The sequence below is a fragment of the Paroedura picta genome, chromosome 1, assembly GCF_049243985.1.
Source record: "Paroedura picta isolate Pp20150507F chromosome 1, Ppicta_v3.0, whole genome shotgun sequence".
Classification (NCBI taxonomy): domain Eukaryota; kingdom Metazoa; phylum Chordata; class Lepidosauria; order Squamata; family Gekkonidae; genus Paroedura; species Paroedura picta.
This window is the reverse complement of record NC_135369.1, coordinates 59914992-59931037: the sequence shown is the minus strand read 5'-3', so window position 1 is coordinate 59931037 and position 16046 is coordinate 59914992. Positions and strand designations below refer to the sequence as shown.

The 16046-nt window shown below is 44.5% G+C and overlaps 1 non-coding gene across 1 annotated transcript; it reads left to right on the top strand.

The window, feature by feature from the left end:
* The first annotated feature begins 14141 nt into the window (after positions 1–14141).
* On the top strand, positions 14142–14257 carry LOC143828022 (U5 spliceosomal RNA). The gene has a single exon (XR_013227480.1). It is a non-coding gene; the product is annotated as a U5 spliceosomal RNA (small nuclear RNA).
* The last annotated feature ends 1789 nt before the right edge of the window (positions 14258–16046 follow it).

Genomic DNA, 16046 nt, shown 5'->3' with positions numbered 1-16046 from the left:
TTTGCCATTTATCGATTTGGTGCCTCTTAATAACTGTGAAACAGCCTTGGGGGACAAACGGTCTGGCTTCTCCAGGGCCAATCAGGGTGCAGCCAGCTGCACCCTGATTGGCCCTGTCACTACAGCTCCTGCCCTCCCTGTCCAAGTTGGAATAGGGCCAATCAGGGTACAGCCAGCTGACCCTGATTGGCCCTGCCCCTACAGCTCCCACCCTCCCTCACCAAGCCCTCACACCTTGCCTCACAGCTGTGACTGGCTGTTAGAGCCAGCCAATCTGTGCAGAGCCCCAGGCACGAGGCCTGGCCATGGGAGGGGGAGGGAGAGGGAGCGCTTCCCAAAGGCCTGCAAAGCACACCCAGGTCCTCACAGAGGCTCTGGGTGTGCTTGCCATGCCCCCAGGAAGTGCTCCCTCTCCCCCCCTTGCCCTCAGTGCTTCCTGGCAGCCTGGAAAGCAGCCGGGACGCTGACAGGGAGGACTCTTTCAAAGCCTGTTCTTATGAATGGGCTTCTTATGAATGGGCTTTGAAGCTAGTATAATTATAAGACAAAAATGTAACAGTGATGGTAGATCTACATGTAAGTACCTATAAATGGTTTCCAAATATCTAAAAATAAGTCTGTTTGCAATTGCCATCTGTATGCCATGTGTTCAAAAACTGATATTCTAAGGCTCTCAATCCATTTATTTATCAGAGATGGGTTTTTATCTTTCCAATGTTGTAATATAAATCTTTTAGCTATATTAAGAGTACAGAGGGTCTGTTTTCATTGATCGTCCATTAGCCTCCAAGAGACAGGCAAATAGTTTAAAAATATATAAGCACCCTCAAAAATCAATGAACATTCTAATACAAAATTTATGAGTAAATTTCAAATGAAAAATCAAATAATTGCGCGACTTCCAGCTAAGATGTCGTTCTGAGAGGGTTGCAGGGCATCTGCTCTGCTATCTCTGAAGCCTGACAGGGTTCAATCGCGCAAGCAATTGGCAGAAAAGAGGAGGGGTACGCAAACCACACCTCACCTTTCTACCCAGGAAATTCTTGGGGCCGTTTCCAATCCTTTAGGGAGTATATCTCCCTGGATTATAGGCTGTCAGCGTTTCAGGTCCAGAGGACGATTGCAATATTCTATCTCGGACTTTCTTTTCTCTCTTTAATCTTAAAGCATCTGCTTCAACCCTACATGACGGTTTACTGCAAATGAATGTTGTGAACTGAGGGGAGGACATCGGCTGAGTTCCAAAACATCATTTACTGCAAGTATCTCTCGTTTTTTTTCTCTGTCTCTCTTCCTGCATCAAAGCCCTTTGTTTCCCCCCTCCTTTTACTCTGCTCTGCCCGAAGCCACCTCGTTATGAGGCAGGCTAATTCTCCTAACTAAGCAGAAGAAGGACTCAAATCAACTCAAATTAATTGGCAAAAGCTCTTACTGCAATTGTTTTGGTTTTCGGAGATAAGAGATAAGAGCTGTGAATGGGAAGATCTCACGAGAACTCTGTTCCAGCACGAGAATATCTGCCTTACTGACTTCAATACGTCACATGCCTGTGCCGGAACGTTAGAGGATAAAACAGAGGACCTCTACTGGCCACTTGTAAAATTGTTTGAGGTTGGCTGTTGTTTTTTAAGTCAAAAACATGTCTATGTTAAAAAGATTGGCTCATCTAATAGAGAAACAAACCCAAGATTTCAAAGCATTTACAGAAGGATTGGTCAAAAATATCTTCAAGGAGATCCAAGATGGCAAGGAAGAAGTCTCCAACAGGAATGATGTATCAATAACAGTGGCTGATGACAGCTCTAAACAAGGTGGAAAACCAACAGTAGAAGAGAAATCTGAAATTCTGGAGACGGAAAAGGGGATGTCGGAGTTCTGCAGCCCAGATAAGGACACCCTTTTAAAAAAGACATACAGCCATCTCAAAGCAACAGTGTACAAAAATCAATCAAAAGATATATGGATCTGTAGTGAAAGTAACCGATTTAAAGGAGCTCTTTGGGGAAAAAATTGTATTGATACTGGAGTCCAGGAGGTGCAACGGCCTCAAGATTTATCGATGCATATTATGCGGGAAAGAGTACAACTGCACTTTCTACGCCAAAGGCCAATGGGACAGAATATAAGTCTACGGGAACGACAAGATGTAGCAAGCCTTGAGATGAGACCCCCTTAAGAAGACCGAAAGCTCATATTGTTCTATGTTCAATGTTAAGCATTTAATCTAAACCTGGAAACTTACTATTCTCTGTATTAATAACATATACTGTATTCTATATTTCTATTTTTATGAAAAAGAGGAAGCAGTGTTTTTTTCTCTCTTGTTTCTTTTCTTTTGTAGGCATATAGATAATATAATCGTTAGTGTTAGAAATATAAAACGGGGTTTCCCCCCCTTATTTTTTATTCTTTCTTTACTAGTGTATTGTTATAGGGCCAAAGCTCACACTGATCTGTAGAAAACGTTTAATGTTAAGCTCTCAACTTAAATCTGAAAATATACCTGTCAGGATGGCTCTTAGAATGGGTCAAGTATAAATTGTTTTGTAGATGTATCTGTATTAAGGATAAGGAGAAGCTATGAAATCCTCTTGTAATTTTTTTTTTGTACATCTTTAAGGCAAAGCCCTACTTTCTCTTCCCTTCATTGGAGTACTGATACAGGGCCAAAACCCATACTGTTCTAGAAGAAATGTTTAATGTTAAGCATCTAACTTAAACCTAGAAATATCTGTCAGGATAGCTCTTAGACTGTATCAAGCAGTTAATGTGAGGTCTACGATCTCTCAAGCAGGTTGATTATTAACAACTTCTCTTTTGTATATCTAAATAGGCCTTTTTTAATGTAGTGGAAATGTGGATGGCTCCTAGACTCAGTTTTGGGCAAAAGTTTATATCATTGTGTAGTTAATGTGGGGTTGTACATTTTCAAATGATGATTATATTTTATATTTTACTGTTCTTTGTATTAATAACTCATATTGCATCCTATATTTCTATCTTTATGAAAATAAAAAACTTGTATATTAAAAAAAATGAAATAACTGGACATGCCCAAAGCATATGTTTAAGAGTCACTGTGGTGTCCACTGTAAATCTCAGCTTAAGATTACTTTGGCAAAATAGAGAAACCTAACTTTTTATTCCATTCTTATCATATTATATCAAATCATATCATATCAACTTTTTATTATTTAAATTTTTATTTCACCCTCTCTAAAAACTAGAGTATTGTTAATTGAGATCAAATCATTATCTGTAAACTGCTCCCATGGGAGCGGTAAAAATAAAAGACGAAGGGCATTGTGAGCGGAGAAAGGGACGGGGCGAGTACGAGATAAAAACTCGAAGGGGCCAATCGGCTCCTGATTGGCCCCACTGGATGTCAGTCTGGGGCCAAGGGGCTAATCGGGAGCCTCTTGGCCTGGCCCAGATGTTCCCAGCCTCGCAGGTGAGTGCACGGCTGGGTGAGGCTTCGCCACGGGGAAAGGAGCAGCCCTGCTCCTTTCCCCGTGCCAAGGCCAGCCCCTCAGGTGGGAGGGGTGGGAAGAGAGGCTTCAGGGTGTTCAAAGAAGCCGGGTGGAAGCCAGGCTCCATTGACCACCCTGAAGCTGGGGAATTGGGCAGGAGGGGGGCAGGCGGAAGAGGCTTCAGCGCTGTCCTCAGACCAGGGCTGTTGCATCCCAGATGTGCCGGGCCTGCTCCAAGACCGCCACTGAAGCCACAGACTCAGGGGGAGGGGGAGGCCGGGGGAGGGTTCAGCGGCGGGCTCGGAGCAGGCCCGTCCTGTCCCAGATGCGCCGGACCTGCTCCAAACCTCGCGCTGAAGAAAGGACCTTAAGAGGGAAGGGGTGGGCGGGGCAGATCAGGAGGGGGGTGGGGCAGGCTTCAGTGTGGGGCTCCGAGCCCCATACTGTAGCCAGCAGATCAAGAGGGAGGGGGTGGGTGGGGAATGCTTCAATGCGGGGCTTGGAGTCCCGCTCTGAAGCCGGGGACTCGGGGTGGGGAAGGGGGCCGGGAGGGGGAGGCCGGGGTGTCCTAATGCACCTACCCACTGGTCGCAAGCACCCGTTGTATCAAAAATTGTAATTCTAGTAAACAAATATTATAGGTTTCATGTTGTGCCTCAATTCAATCAGAGTTTCTCAGGAGCAGTGGGAACTCTGAGACAATGCCACAGGGCCATATTTCAATACCAAAAAATCTTACAACTCTGTATATGGCCATTCTTCAGAAGGTGATAAGTCAAAAATAATAAATGCAGAAATAATTAAAATAAAAGTGATTTACACATCTGAAATCCTAGGGCCATTCCGCATCAGGATCTATGTAGCAAATTGGTTACGGAATGAAAAAACGCCATTTTAAATAGTGGAATTCGTTGTTATGCATACCTGCCTTTGTAGTGGAATCCAGTTGCGTTTCTATCGTATCCCACAGGTTTCCGGTCTTGGCAAAAATCGCTAGCCAGGAAGCGATATTGCCGAGCTTTGTCCCGCCCCTGGCCATCAATCAAACGAGCAGCCAATGGGCGGCCGTTATCATGCTCCCAAAGAACCCCTTTCCCTTTAAGGCAGGTTTAAAAAACACACACACACATGTTGCAACGAATCTGCGTTGAGCGTGCCAGAAGAGTCAGGGAGGTGGCTGGCAGAGGATGCGGAGGCAGAGGCAGCTAAGGCAGTGGCCACACCACTGGAATGAGGTGACAGTGGGTGAGGCCCAGGTGATAGCTCAGCTGGTAGCAGGGGAGGAGGCCAAGATAGCGGCAGAGGTTGAGGCAGTGAAGGCCCAGGCAGGGGTGGTGGCGGGGGCCCAGGTGGAGACAAGAGCTAAGGAGGGAGAGGGAAGATGGGGGGAAGCCTCAGAACAGGTATGTGTTTCACATACCTGTGAGAGTCAGATTGTCACTGCTTCTTCTTATTTGTTTGTTTGTTTGTTGTACTTATATGCTGTTGTAAGGTAAAGGTAAAGGTATCCCCTGTGCAAGCACCGAGTCATGTCTGACCCTTGGGATGACGCCCTCTAGCGTTTTCTTGGCAGACTCAATACGGGGTGGTTTGCCAGTGCCTTCCCCAGTCATTACCATTTACCCCCCAGCAAGCTGAGTACTCATTTTACCGACCTCGGAAGGATGGAAGGCTGAGTCAACCTTGAGCCGGCTGCTGGGATCGAACTCCCAGCCTCATGGGCAAAGCTGTCAGACGGCTGCCTTACCACTCTGCGCCACAAGAGGCAGCTAGATATGCTGTTGTACTTATATGCTATATCCCAGGCCTGTCATCTTGTGGCAGCTAACAATTAAAAATACAATAAAATACATAAAATCTCAAAGTTCCCAAGATTTTCACCCACACAGCCCCCCCCCCATCTGCCATGTGCCCAGGGATGATGTTACCAATGGAAGGTTCCAGTGGGAAATACCCAGGGAGGGGGAGATCTTCTGTCAGCCTGGCCTCAACCAAAAGCCTGGTGGAAGAGCTCCATCTCACAGGACCTGTGGAACTGAATCAGGTACAGCAGGAACCTTAGCTCTTCTGGGAGCTCATTCTACCACGTAGGGGCCAGGGCTGAAAAGGCCCTGGTTCTGGTCGAAGCTAGACAAACTTCCCGTAGGCTGCGGTTCACCAGCCAATTTAAACCTGCAGAGCAAAGAGCCCTGCAGGGGAAATAAGGAGAAAGATGATCCCTCAAGTACACTGGTTGAAAACAAATCAAGAATGTGGTAGTGGGGGCAAGAGTTTCTATGAGGCTATCAACATTTCTGTAGTACTCCAAGTGGAATCCTAAAAATATCACAAACCATCACATGTTATTATAGCAGCCCTAGAAAGAAAAGATTTATTGGAGGGCATACTGCAGATGCAAGGCTGCCCATAATCCCTGGTTTCAGAGATATACAGGAGCACATTTGCTCAGAGGTGTGAAAGGGGCCTGACATGATCCATTTTAAAACCATTTTAAAAAGTTAACTGGGCCAGGTTGTGAAATACTGTGTGCACAGGATTACCATTTTAAACTCTGCATGTACAGGGTGTTTAAATATGCATTTAGCCTTTAAGATTAAATAAATGGAAATCTGATTAGCAGAGTGTAATGAGCCTGAGGTGAAACAAAATGAAAAAGGACAAGGCATTATACTTGGAAAGGCAGCAATGGATCACGTGCCCCAGCTCCCCTTTCCCCCCAAATACATTTCATAAAGAATTTTATTACTTACTTAAATCAAGGCCCATGCAAGTGACTTTAGCCAAAGCTATAAAAATGAGTATGTCTTTGGTTACCTTTATGGGAAACCTAGGATATTATTAACATAATAAATCTCAGGCACTGCCATGACAGATCCAGATACAAGGACCTTGTTTTTGTAGGTTTCTTTAGGAATCGACTAGCTCAGATGCCACATGTCAAGAAATAACTTTAACAGGCAGGTCATTTTCAGAGGGCAGAATACAGGCTAAAAGAAAAGGAAATCCAGAACAAGTATCACCCTTTAAGTCCCACCTTTTTTGTGCCCTTAGGGATCTGATATTACTCAATGCTCAGCTATGCCAGATATTTTCTCATTTCAGTTTTAAAGCTAATTATTGGACTGAAGTACCCCCCACCCCTACCCACAAACCCTTAGCGGTCACTTTTTCATGCATTTTTGTTTATTTTCCATTCCTACAGTTGGCACCATTTTTAAAAAAAAAACATGTTAGGCTTGTTTTCTTCTTTGAGTACACCTAGCTAATCGGGGATCCTAGTGACTATAATGACATAATAGTGTCATATAGCTAATCAGATCTGGCAGTATAATAATGCTGCAATGCTTCCTGAGCTACTTGCATGGATAATCCCAGCCATTGAGATATTGCCCTCACTCTGAACAAGTGAACACTATATTTATTCAATCATTCATTTATTACATTTATATATGGTCCTCCCCTGCGGTTCATGGCGGTTTATATAGGACATAGGAGAACATAAGGATAAGTACAGTATAATTTAGTAGTCATGAAGTAAACACCAGTAATAACTATGGTTTCATAACATTCCATAACTGGTGGTAGCAACATTAAACATGTCACTATGACTCTAAAGGTTGGTCAGTTCAAGATTCAAGTTAGGGGATGTGTTCTGGGCGGCCCAGTAGATGGTGTTGATTCAGTTGACCTCAAATAAGTTCCTGTCAGAAGAGCTCCCTTTTGCAGGCCCTGCAGAACTGTGCTTGCTCTGATAGGGCCCTGATATCTTCTGGGAGCTCATTCCACCATGTGGAGGCCAGAGTAGAGAAAGTTCTGGTCCTGGTTGAGGTCAGATGTGCTTCTTTGGGGTCAAGGATTACCAACCAGTTACAAGTGGCAGTGCGTAGAGCTCTTTGGGGGGGGGGGTGTAGACAGCGAGGCGGTCCCTCAGGTACACTGGGCCCAGATGACATATGGCCTTAAAGGAGATTACCAAAACCTTAAGTCTGCTCCAGAATTCAATTGGAAGCCAGTGGAGTTGCTGGAGAGTGGGACGAATGTGGGATCTCCAAGCTGGAGATCAAGGTTAAAGGTTACATAGAGCAAGTTGCTACTTGCTACATAGAGCAAGTTGCAGAAATCCAGTCTAGAGGTGACCATTGCATGGATCACTGTGGCTAAGTGTTCCAGGGCCAAGTAGGGCACTAGTCGTTTGGTTTGGCATAGACAGTAGAATGCCAGCCATCCTACGCTTGTGTTCTGGGCCTCCATAGAGAGGGAGGCATCCAGGATCATGCCCAGGCTCCTGGCAGAGTGAGCCACTGACAGTTGCACCCCACCCAGGAGGGGCAACTGCGCTTCCTCGCTTGGACCTTCCTACACAGCCGCAGAAGGATCACCTTCTGAAACAACCCAGGAAAGACTGAAAGGGAATGCACTTACACCTTTTTATGAAAAAGCACCTATTCAATGCTCAGTGTAGGAGATGAGATCCTAAACTTCTTCAGTTAAATTCTCAGCAGCTGGAAACCTTATGAATTCGGAAGTCAGGAAAAGGTGCCCATTATAAAGTTTAGATTTAGCTTCCCAGATCCTTTCCAAAGTCTGATTCTGCTTTTCCAGAAAGTTTTCAAATATGGTCTAAATTACACTTTAGAAATTTTTACAAAAGTTATTGACCTCTTTGGGCACTGTGCTCATATTACGTTGCATCTAAGGCCTTTGAATTTAACTTCTAAATAGAATATTTTATGACTACTTGTTTCCCATCTCTTCACTCTGGTTAATATTTTTCCCCAAAGGAAACTGAAATTCCTATAGCATGTCTTGCCATAATTTTATTGCTTGATACTTTTTTGTTTTCTGCTTTTAGGATTAATGTTTTAAGCTCCGAAACAAAGCTACAGCATGTAGAATACAATTCAAATTTCAGTTCAATTGTATATTTTAAAAGTGGCATCAAAGTTATTTTCCTGTTCCTCCTCCTCCCAATTCTCTGCTATATTAGTCATTCATTTCCTGTATTTATGGTAAGTGGTTTAGATATGATATGTACAAAAAAATGACCTAATTTGTCTCTATAGAAAATGCCTCATTTGGACTGCCTTCACATCCTACTTTCTGATGTGTCAACATATTACGTGCAAGATACAGAGATATGGAATTTGTGTTTTCCTCTTCATAGTGAATGAACAAATAATCCTATGATGATTCATATTCAATCACTGCACAGTTGAGACCATAGAGGAACAATAATACCTTTAAAAGTTCAACAGGTTCATCTACAATCCTTCCCCCCAATGCCCCCCCCAGCAATGCGTAGGAGTGTCATTGAACTTTAATAAAAAACAATTTTCTCCTACCCCCACTTGAACAGTCAGGAGAAAATGGAAGTCAGAAAAGGGCAGCCACCTCCACCAAGGACAGGTGAGGTTGCTATGGGAGCAGGGCATGGGAGGATGATGTCAACTAATGTGTTGCTCTTTTTTCCCAACTCCAGACCCCATCACCCTGCTCCCCTGGTTTCATTGAGCATCTTTGCACCACCACTCCTACTGAGACATGTTGTGGGAGCAGGGTTGGTCATCTTCTGGATCTTGTGCACTGGGGACTCTCCAGGTTGGCTGAGCATGTGTATGAGGCATTGCCATAGGTGGACTCCACATCCTCTGATGGGAGGTAGAGGCCACAGGAAGAAAGAGGGGAAAATAGTAGGGTATTGCTACACCACAGGGAGGTCCCATTAGCCAAAACAGGTGGGGCTGGAGTCTTGGAGCTGCTGTATGGCTCCCAGGGTGTTGGGGCCATGTACAGCATATTCTTTACCCATTCATCCATGTGGGCAGCCATTGAAAAAGAGCAGCAGGAAAGGAGATCAGATCTCCACATGTGTCCCTGGAGCCAGTGTGCCTACTGCTGTTGGCCTGTGGTTGGTTGGTTGGTTCCTTCCTGTCTCTCATAGCCACATTGTTGTAACCTTCTGATGTCTTCTTAGGTGCAGCAGCACAGTCACTGGGGATGCTGATGTGGCAGCTATCCATGTGTCCCCACTACAGGAGCATTTCTTGGTTCCTGGTAAACACATTCTCCCATTACAGAGTGGACCAGTGGTGCCACTGTTATACTGATGGCCGCCCACATCCACCACAGGAAGCCTCCAGGATTGCATTGCCCAAATATTTTTGAATCTCCGCCCTGGAAACATTCACAGCAGTGGTGCTCTCCTGCACACAAACAAAACCCTACATGGCAGCAGAGTCATTTGAGGAGCCATTTTTGTGCAGCAAATTTCACACAATTCACAGAAATGTTAATCGCATCGTGTTTTTACATGTGGGTCCACTAATATGGCTACTGTCATTGGAGCTGATTCACAGTCAGCTATCCTCTCTGTTAGGCACCTTGCTAGCAGCTACTGTACTTGGCACCAAGAGAAGCTAGCCTAAACAGGCTGATATCCAAATATTTTGGTTTACTTGAACTGTTACTATTATAGGAATCATGGCTTCTGCGTTTGATGAATTAGTTTGGTTTAAAGTGGTAAAAAGTCGTGAACAGCAGGGCTGCCAAAAGCCAGCAAGTACCTCAAGACAAAGATTCCTTTGGGGCCCTCACTATATCACTCACAGTCAACTCAACATCACACAAAAGCAAAACACATTATTTGCCCTATCCCATTGCTCCAGATGGCAGGGCTTTCCAACCCCTAGTCAACAGAACTGAAGGAGTGTCCTTTGGTAATCAACAGTAAAGGAACTGAGACAATGACTTATGCCACTGAGCCCTCTGAAGAACTTGTCCTGTTCATCCATTCCTGTCACCTTTTTGCCAAGATGGAAAAATAAGAAGTTGTGCAGTGAGTTGACATGACAAATAAGTCATAAAAAACCACACGACCTGCCTCATAGAAGATGAAGTAGAATTTGATATCTCAATCTCACTTAAGTGCTTTTCTGCTTTCCTCAGGCAAATTACTTGGCCATGATAAGCCGCACAACATTATAAACCAACTGCCGGATGTCTGAGCATATGGAAGAAGAATACAACAGGAACTTGCGGAGAGAGCAACCAGGTGCAGAGGCAGCTGAAATAGAAATATTGGTGGCAGATGTTCGGCTTGGTCTTGCTGAGAGGTACATACCAGACAGCATCTTCATCATATCACCTGACATCTTCTGCTACAGGGAAGCACAAGATTACTTGATGACTTTTACAACTGTTATAACCTGGCCATAGCATGTGAAGGTTCTGCATCACCTCTGCCTGTAAACACCTTTAGCATAGCACAGCCGATCAGCAAAGGAGCCATAAAGAATACAAAGGGTTTTTAAAAAGAAGCCCGCAACAGAAGATTAGGCTATTGACTTATGATGTTGGCAGCTGCCTGGTTTATAAACACTTTGAGCAGCTTATTGACCAGTGGACTGTAAACAGCATTAAGAAATCTCAGACTGAATGTAAGGCAAATGTCAATTGCCCATAAAAATGGCTTCCATTCCTGTTGCATATAACAATGCATAATAAGCTTCTTTCCACAGATTTAGTACAATGCATAGATATCTACACAAACTGCTTAGCACAATAGTTTATATTATTCATATATGCATTTCCAACATGTGATTAATTTCTATATTTCAAACAGGACTGAGATATAAAAGCGAGCAGCTAGATTCAAGTCTAATAGCATCCTAGAAGCCAACAAGATTTGGGGGTATGAGCCTTTGAGAGTCAAAGCTGCCTTTGTCAGAACTCCCTAAATCAAATACTTGCAAGTTCTGTTACAGATCATGTTGCCAATTGTGGCTTGTTGAACTTGATACATTTGACTGCTGCTCTTGATAGTGACCGCTAGTCCTTCCTGCCACACTGCTTATAATGCCTCCTGCAGAGACAATGTGAAAAGGAGGGACAGACCAGAATGAATGGGATGAAATGAATTCAAAAGAAATTCTGTCTAAACATCCGGAAGAAGTTCTTGACAGTTAGAGCGGTTTCTCTGTGGAACAGACTTCCTTGGGAGGTGGTGGGTTCTCCATCTTTGGAAATTTTTAAAGCGAGGCTGGATAGCCATCTGACAGAGAGGCTGATTCTGTGAAGGTTCAAGGGGGTGGCAGGTTACAGTGGATGAGTGATAGGTTTGTGAGTGTCCTGCATAGTGCAGGGGGTTGGACTAGATGACCCAGGAGGTCCTTTCCAACTCTGTTATTCTATTATTCTATGATTAAGATCAATGTTTGATATGACTTCAGCATTTTGCATTCACCATTATGGAGGCAACTCAGAAATAACCTTGAAAGTCTTCCTGACATTATTGGCATCATTTCAGATGTTTTAGAAGTAGGGATGGGCATGAACCAGGAAAATTATTCCAGTTTAGTGACTGAAGACTATAAAAACTCTCCAGATCTTCTGCCAGAGGACTCATTCCTGATACAAACTGCAGCCCTGTACAAAATATGATGGAACTGAAGCAGACTTTGCCCAGGCGTTTGTACATACAGAGAGACACATACATGCTGTCAAAAATCACAGCTTGTGGGTTCTACTGTGCATTTTGTACACTCAACATATTTCCCCATATTATGAGATCACAGTGGCCAATAACACAGCAGAGAATCAGCCACAAGTAATGTTTCAACTTGATTTAGAAAAGTGTGGGGGTTTTCATTGTAGCTGCAGAATATATACATCAGAGAAAGGAAATAGTGCGTAAGGTGGACCCAGAAACCAAAGCCAAGATTAAAGGCTTGCTACTCTGAAAATCTACAATAAGGTCTCTGTGTATAATGGGCCCAAGTCAGTAGCTGGCAACCCATGCTCCATGCTCATACCCAAGTGTGTAGTTCCTTAAAACCAATGGGTCTTGAAGGCTTAACTTTAGATGGGCTGTGCCACATCAAGTAAACAATTTCAAATAAGCAGGCATGCTGAGAACTTTAAACAAGCACATTCAACAGATAAACTTACTTTACTCGAACTCCTCCTGTTACACTTAAGGCAAAATCCTGATTGAAATTTGTTGCAATTCCAAGTTCACACAAAGCAGAGCAGCGTGTCAACCAGCCAGGTTGTGCCTTGCTACAGAAGCAATACATGTGCTGCAATGTGCAACTCCTGCCCAGTCTGCAGACTAAATTATCCATGTGCTGGAGAAGAGGCACATATCCCCAGCTGTGACAATTGGGTCACTAAATGTACTTGTGAAGGACAAAATGATTTGCGGCTAGTAACTTGCCCAAGCCTGCACAGTTGGGTGGCTTTAAGTGAGTCCTGCTGGATGCATCCACTGCTGTCTGCACCTGTGCAGTCAGCAGCAGCAGCAGATCCCAAGAAATGTCAAAGGTTCATGGGAAGACATCTAAGCAGAAAGCCTCAGCACCAAAATCTCAGGCATTGTTTTAATTGTTGTAGATGCTGAGTGATGGCAGACCGGTGGAGGGACAGGGTAGGTCCTACATGAAAGCAGGACCATAATTTAAACAGATGCCTCCAAATTCAACCGATTGCATCCAAACAGGATAGGCTTGCAGGATCATGGCTTGCAATTGGGGTGCGAACTGAACTGGCTGACGATTAAACAAAACTACAAAGCAAGTGGGGAGGGATGGCAGCATGGTATAGCCCGATGCTATCAGATCTCAGAAGTCAAGCAGAGTCAATACTTGGGTTGGTGATCACCAAGGGAGACTGCAGAGGAAGGGAATAGCAAACCACCTCGCTTCTCACTAGCCTCATAAGTCCCTTGCTGAGATCAGCTTAAATCAGTTGTGATTGGACAGGACTTTACACCCTGGCAAATAAAGCAAATGAAGAAGAAGATATGGTTTTTTGTACCCCGCAGTCACACCCCCGCTGCTGCCTCCCGACTCCCCGGGGTTGCCGGAGCAACCAGGGTCAACAGCCCAGCCAGATCTGAGGAATGAGCTGGACCCGGGGGAGGGATGTTCCTGGCAGCTGACAGAGAACAGACCTCCGCAGGAGGAGGGGTCGGACACAGAAGACGTGGCTGGACGTTTAAGACAGAGCCACGGGGTGGGGCTGACGGAGCGGAGAAGGAGTCAGAGACTGCAGGCGAGCTGTCAGAAGCGATGGGGTTCAGCTGGACTCACGCCGGGAGAGGAGGGCTGAGTCATCCATGCAGGTGCAGCTCATTAGATGGGCTGCATTTAGGGAGACCGAAACAGCTAGCCAGTGTGGAAGCAATCTATGCGACTACCCCCTGGACCTGCTCTGCTATCGTGACTTGCTGCGTAATCCTTGACCCCCTGGCTTCGGACCTGACGACGGATTTCGGTAAAGTGATTTGGCTTGGTGAACTCTCGGACTTTCTGGACTCAGACCTTCGGACTGTTTGACTACTCTTTGCCTGGCTCTACGTTGTTCTTATTAGCTCCCGGTGACTTGGACTGTACCTTATCTCTGTCTGGGCTGGCCGCCCAGGCCTCACCGAGGCAGCTGCTACCGGGTGTGGCCAGCTAGGGCAGCATACCCGCTTTTTTACCACCCAAGGGAGCCCCAAAGTGGTGTACAATCGCCTTCCCTTCTGCCCCCCACTGCAGATCCCCTGTGAGGTAGATGGGACTGAGGGAGCTCTGAGAGATCTGTGACTGGTCTAAGTGCACTCAGCTGGCTGCATGTGGAAGAGGAATGGGGAATCCAGCCCAGTTCTTCAGATTAGAAATTGCTACTGTCATACTCTGGTTTCTCTTCAGATCACATAAATCGTTCACCTATTACTAAAGATTTCCATGTAGAGGAATATTTTTGAGTATTTCTTGAATTTTTTGAGGCTCTGCTTCGGTAGAGAAAAGTGAGAATCTTTTGGCAAACGTTTCACCCCCATCTTACTGATGATAATATTTAAGGACAGTCAGCAAGCACAATGGCTGTTCCTGATTGTAAAGGTAATGGTCCAGTTGGCTTGCAGCTATGCAACGGGTGTGATCTGGGTGGCCAGAGTGACACCTGAAATTGCCAAGGACAACAAAATCAATGTCCAGGTTAATCTGAAGCTTACTTGAAAAAGGAGCTCATTTTCAGCTTGTTGCACCTCTAGGGGGCTAAACTTGAGTCATGTCCATATAATTACATAATTATCAGTTTTATAATAGGAAGTAAGAGTTCTTGGCAGTGCAAAGAGGAAAATGGAATAGTGAGATATATAAAGGTTAGTTTGATTTGTTCCTTGAGCAAACCAGAGAAATCTTGTCAGGGTGAGAACAGCAAGCAAGACAGCCTTATTCCTGAACTGGGAAGGAAGGCAATAAGTGAGACTCTTTGCCAACTGTTGAAAGCCACAACAACTTCACTTATTAAGAGCCTTTTTTGTGTCTTTGCGCCAAACTTTTCAGACATTGAGTCAAGTTAAAGTAGTTCCAAGTGCACCTGATAGTTCTGCTGGGGATGTGAAAAACCCAGCAAGCAGAATTTATAGCAAGCCGGTCTGAAGAATGAATACGGTTACTAATGATTAGGTGGTTGGCTGTTTGTTCCTTCCTTTTCTTTTCCTAACTGCATTTTGCACATTAAGAATCACTCAGCCTAGGCTCACTTCTCAGCTTGGCTTGCCAGAAGAAAAGTTTCAAAAAACAATGGCATGATCACTCTCTCCATCAGATTTCAGAACAGATCTGATGGCTCTTCATGGAGCCAAATAAAACAGTTTAAAAAACAACCAGTTTAGACCACTTTATTATATTACAATTGTTATTCTGCATTGAATATAATCTGTTGAAAACTACGTTGCAATGCTCTCTGCATGAAACAATTCATAGCCCTGCCCCCTGTAGTTTTCCCAACTCTCCTTTGTTCTCAAATGCAGTCACTAATCTGCATAACTAAAGATCTTCTCTGCGTACCTAATAGACCATCTCAGGCAGGCAGGAGAGAAATGAATCGGTGAAAAGCATCTTTCAGAAACAACGCTTAAAAGACGCTTAAAGCACCGAAGAGGCAGTTCACCATGCAGAGCAAAATCAGTTTTGCGGAGTAAATTAACTCTTCTGTGCAGAGATCAGAAAAACAGAAAAACAGAAAAACAAGTGTATTTAGTGAGTTTTCATCAGCTTATCCATCATGCAGAAGAGGCCCAGGTTCTCCCCCCAACTCCAGCTGAGGGGAGAAATCATGAGATCTGTATTAGTTGATGGAGGGAGGTGAAGGGCAGAAAATAGAAAGACCTCCATCTCACGGATTTCTGCCATCTAACCAGGAAGGAATTACCAGAAGTCAATAGAAAGACAATTTTAAAGCAACCCCACAGATGTTCTAGCAGATTTTTACCCTTCGCAAATAGAAGTTAAAACATCAGTTGGGTGTATTCAAGAAGAAGGGGCGGGTAATCAAAATAGGAAAACAAATGTATAAACACTGAGACTTCTGCAACACAGCTAAAGATAGAACCAGAGGGGGGTTAGAGACTTTTCTCTCTCTCTTAGTCCTGGCAGACATTTGTCACATCTTTCCTGGTTCGCTGTTGCTTGGTGCTGCGGCTGTCATTTGGTTTCCTTTAAGGCTGCTCACCAGTCTATGCTGTTCTTGCACAGGATATGACTCCTCCTTAGACAACTTTCTAGCCCTAGTTTTTCCTCAGGTATT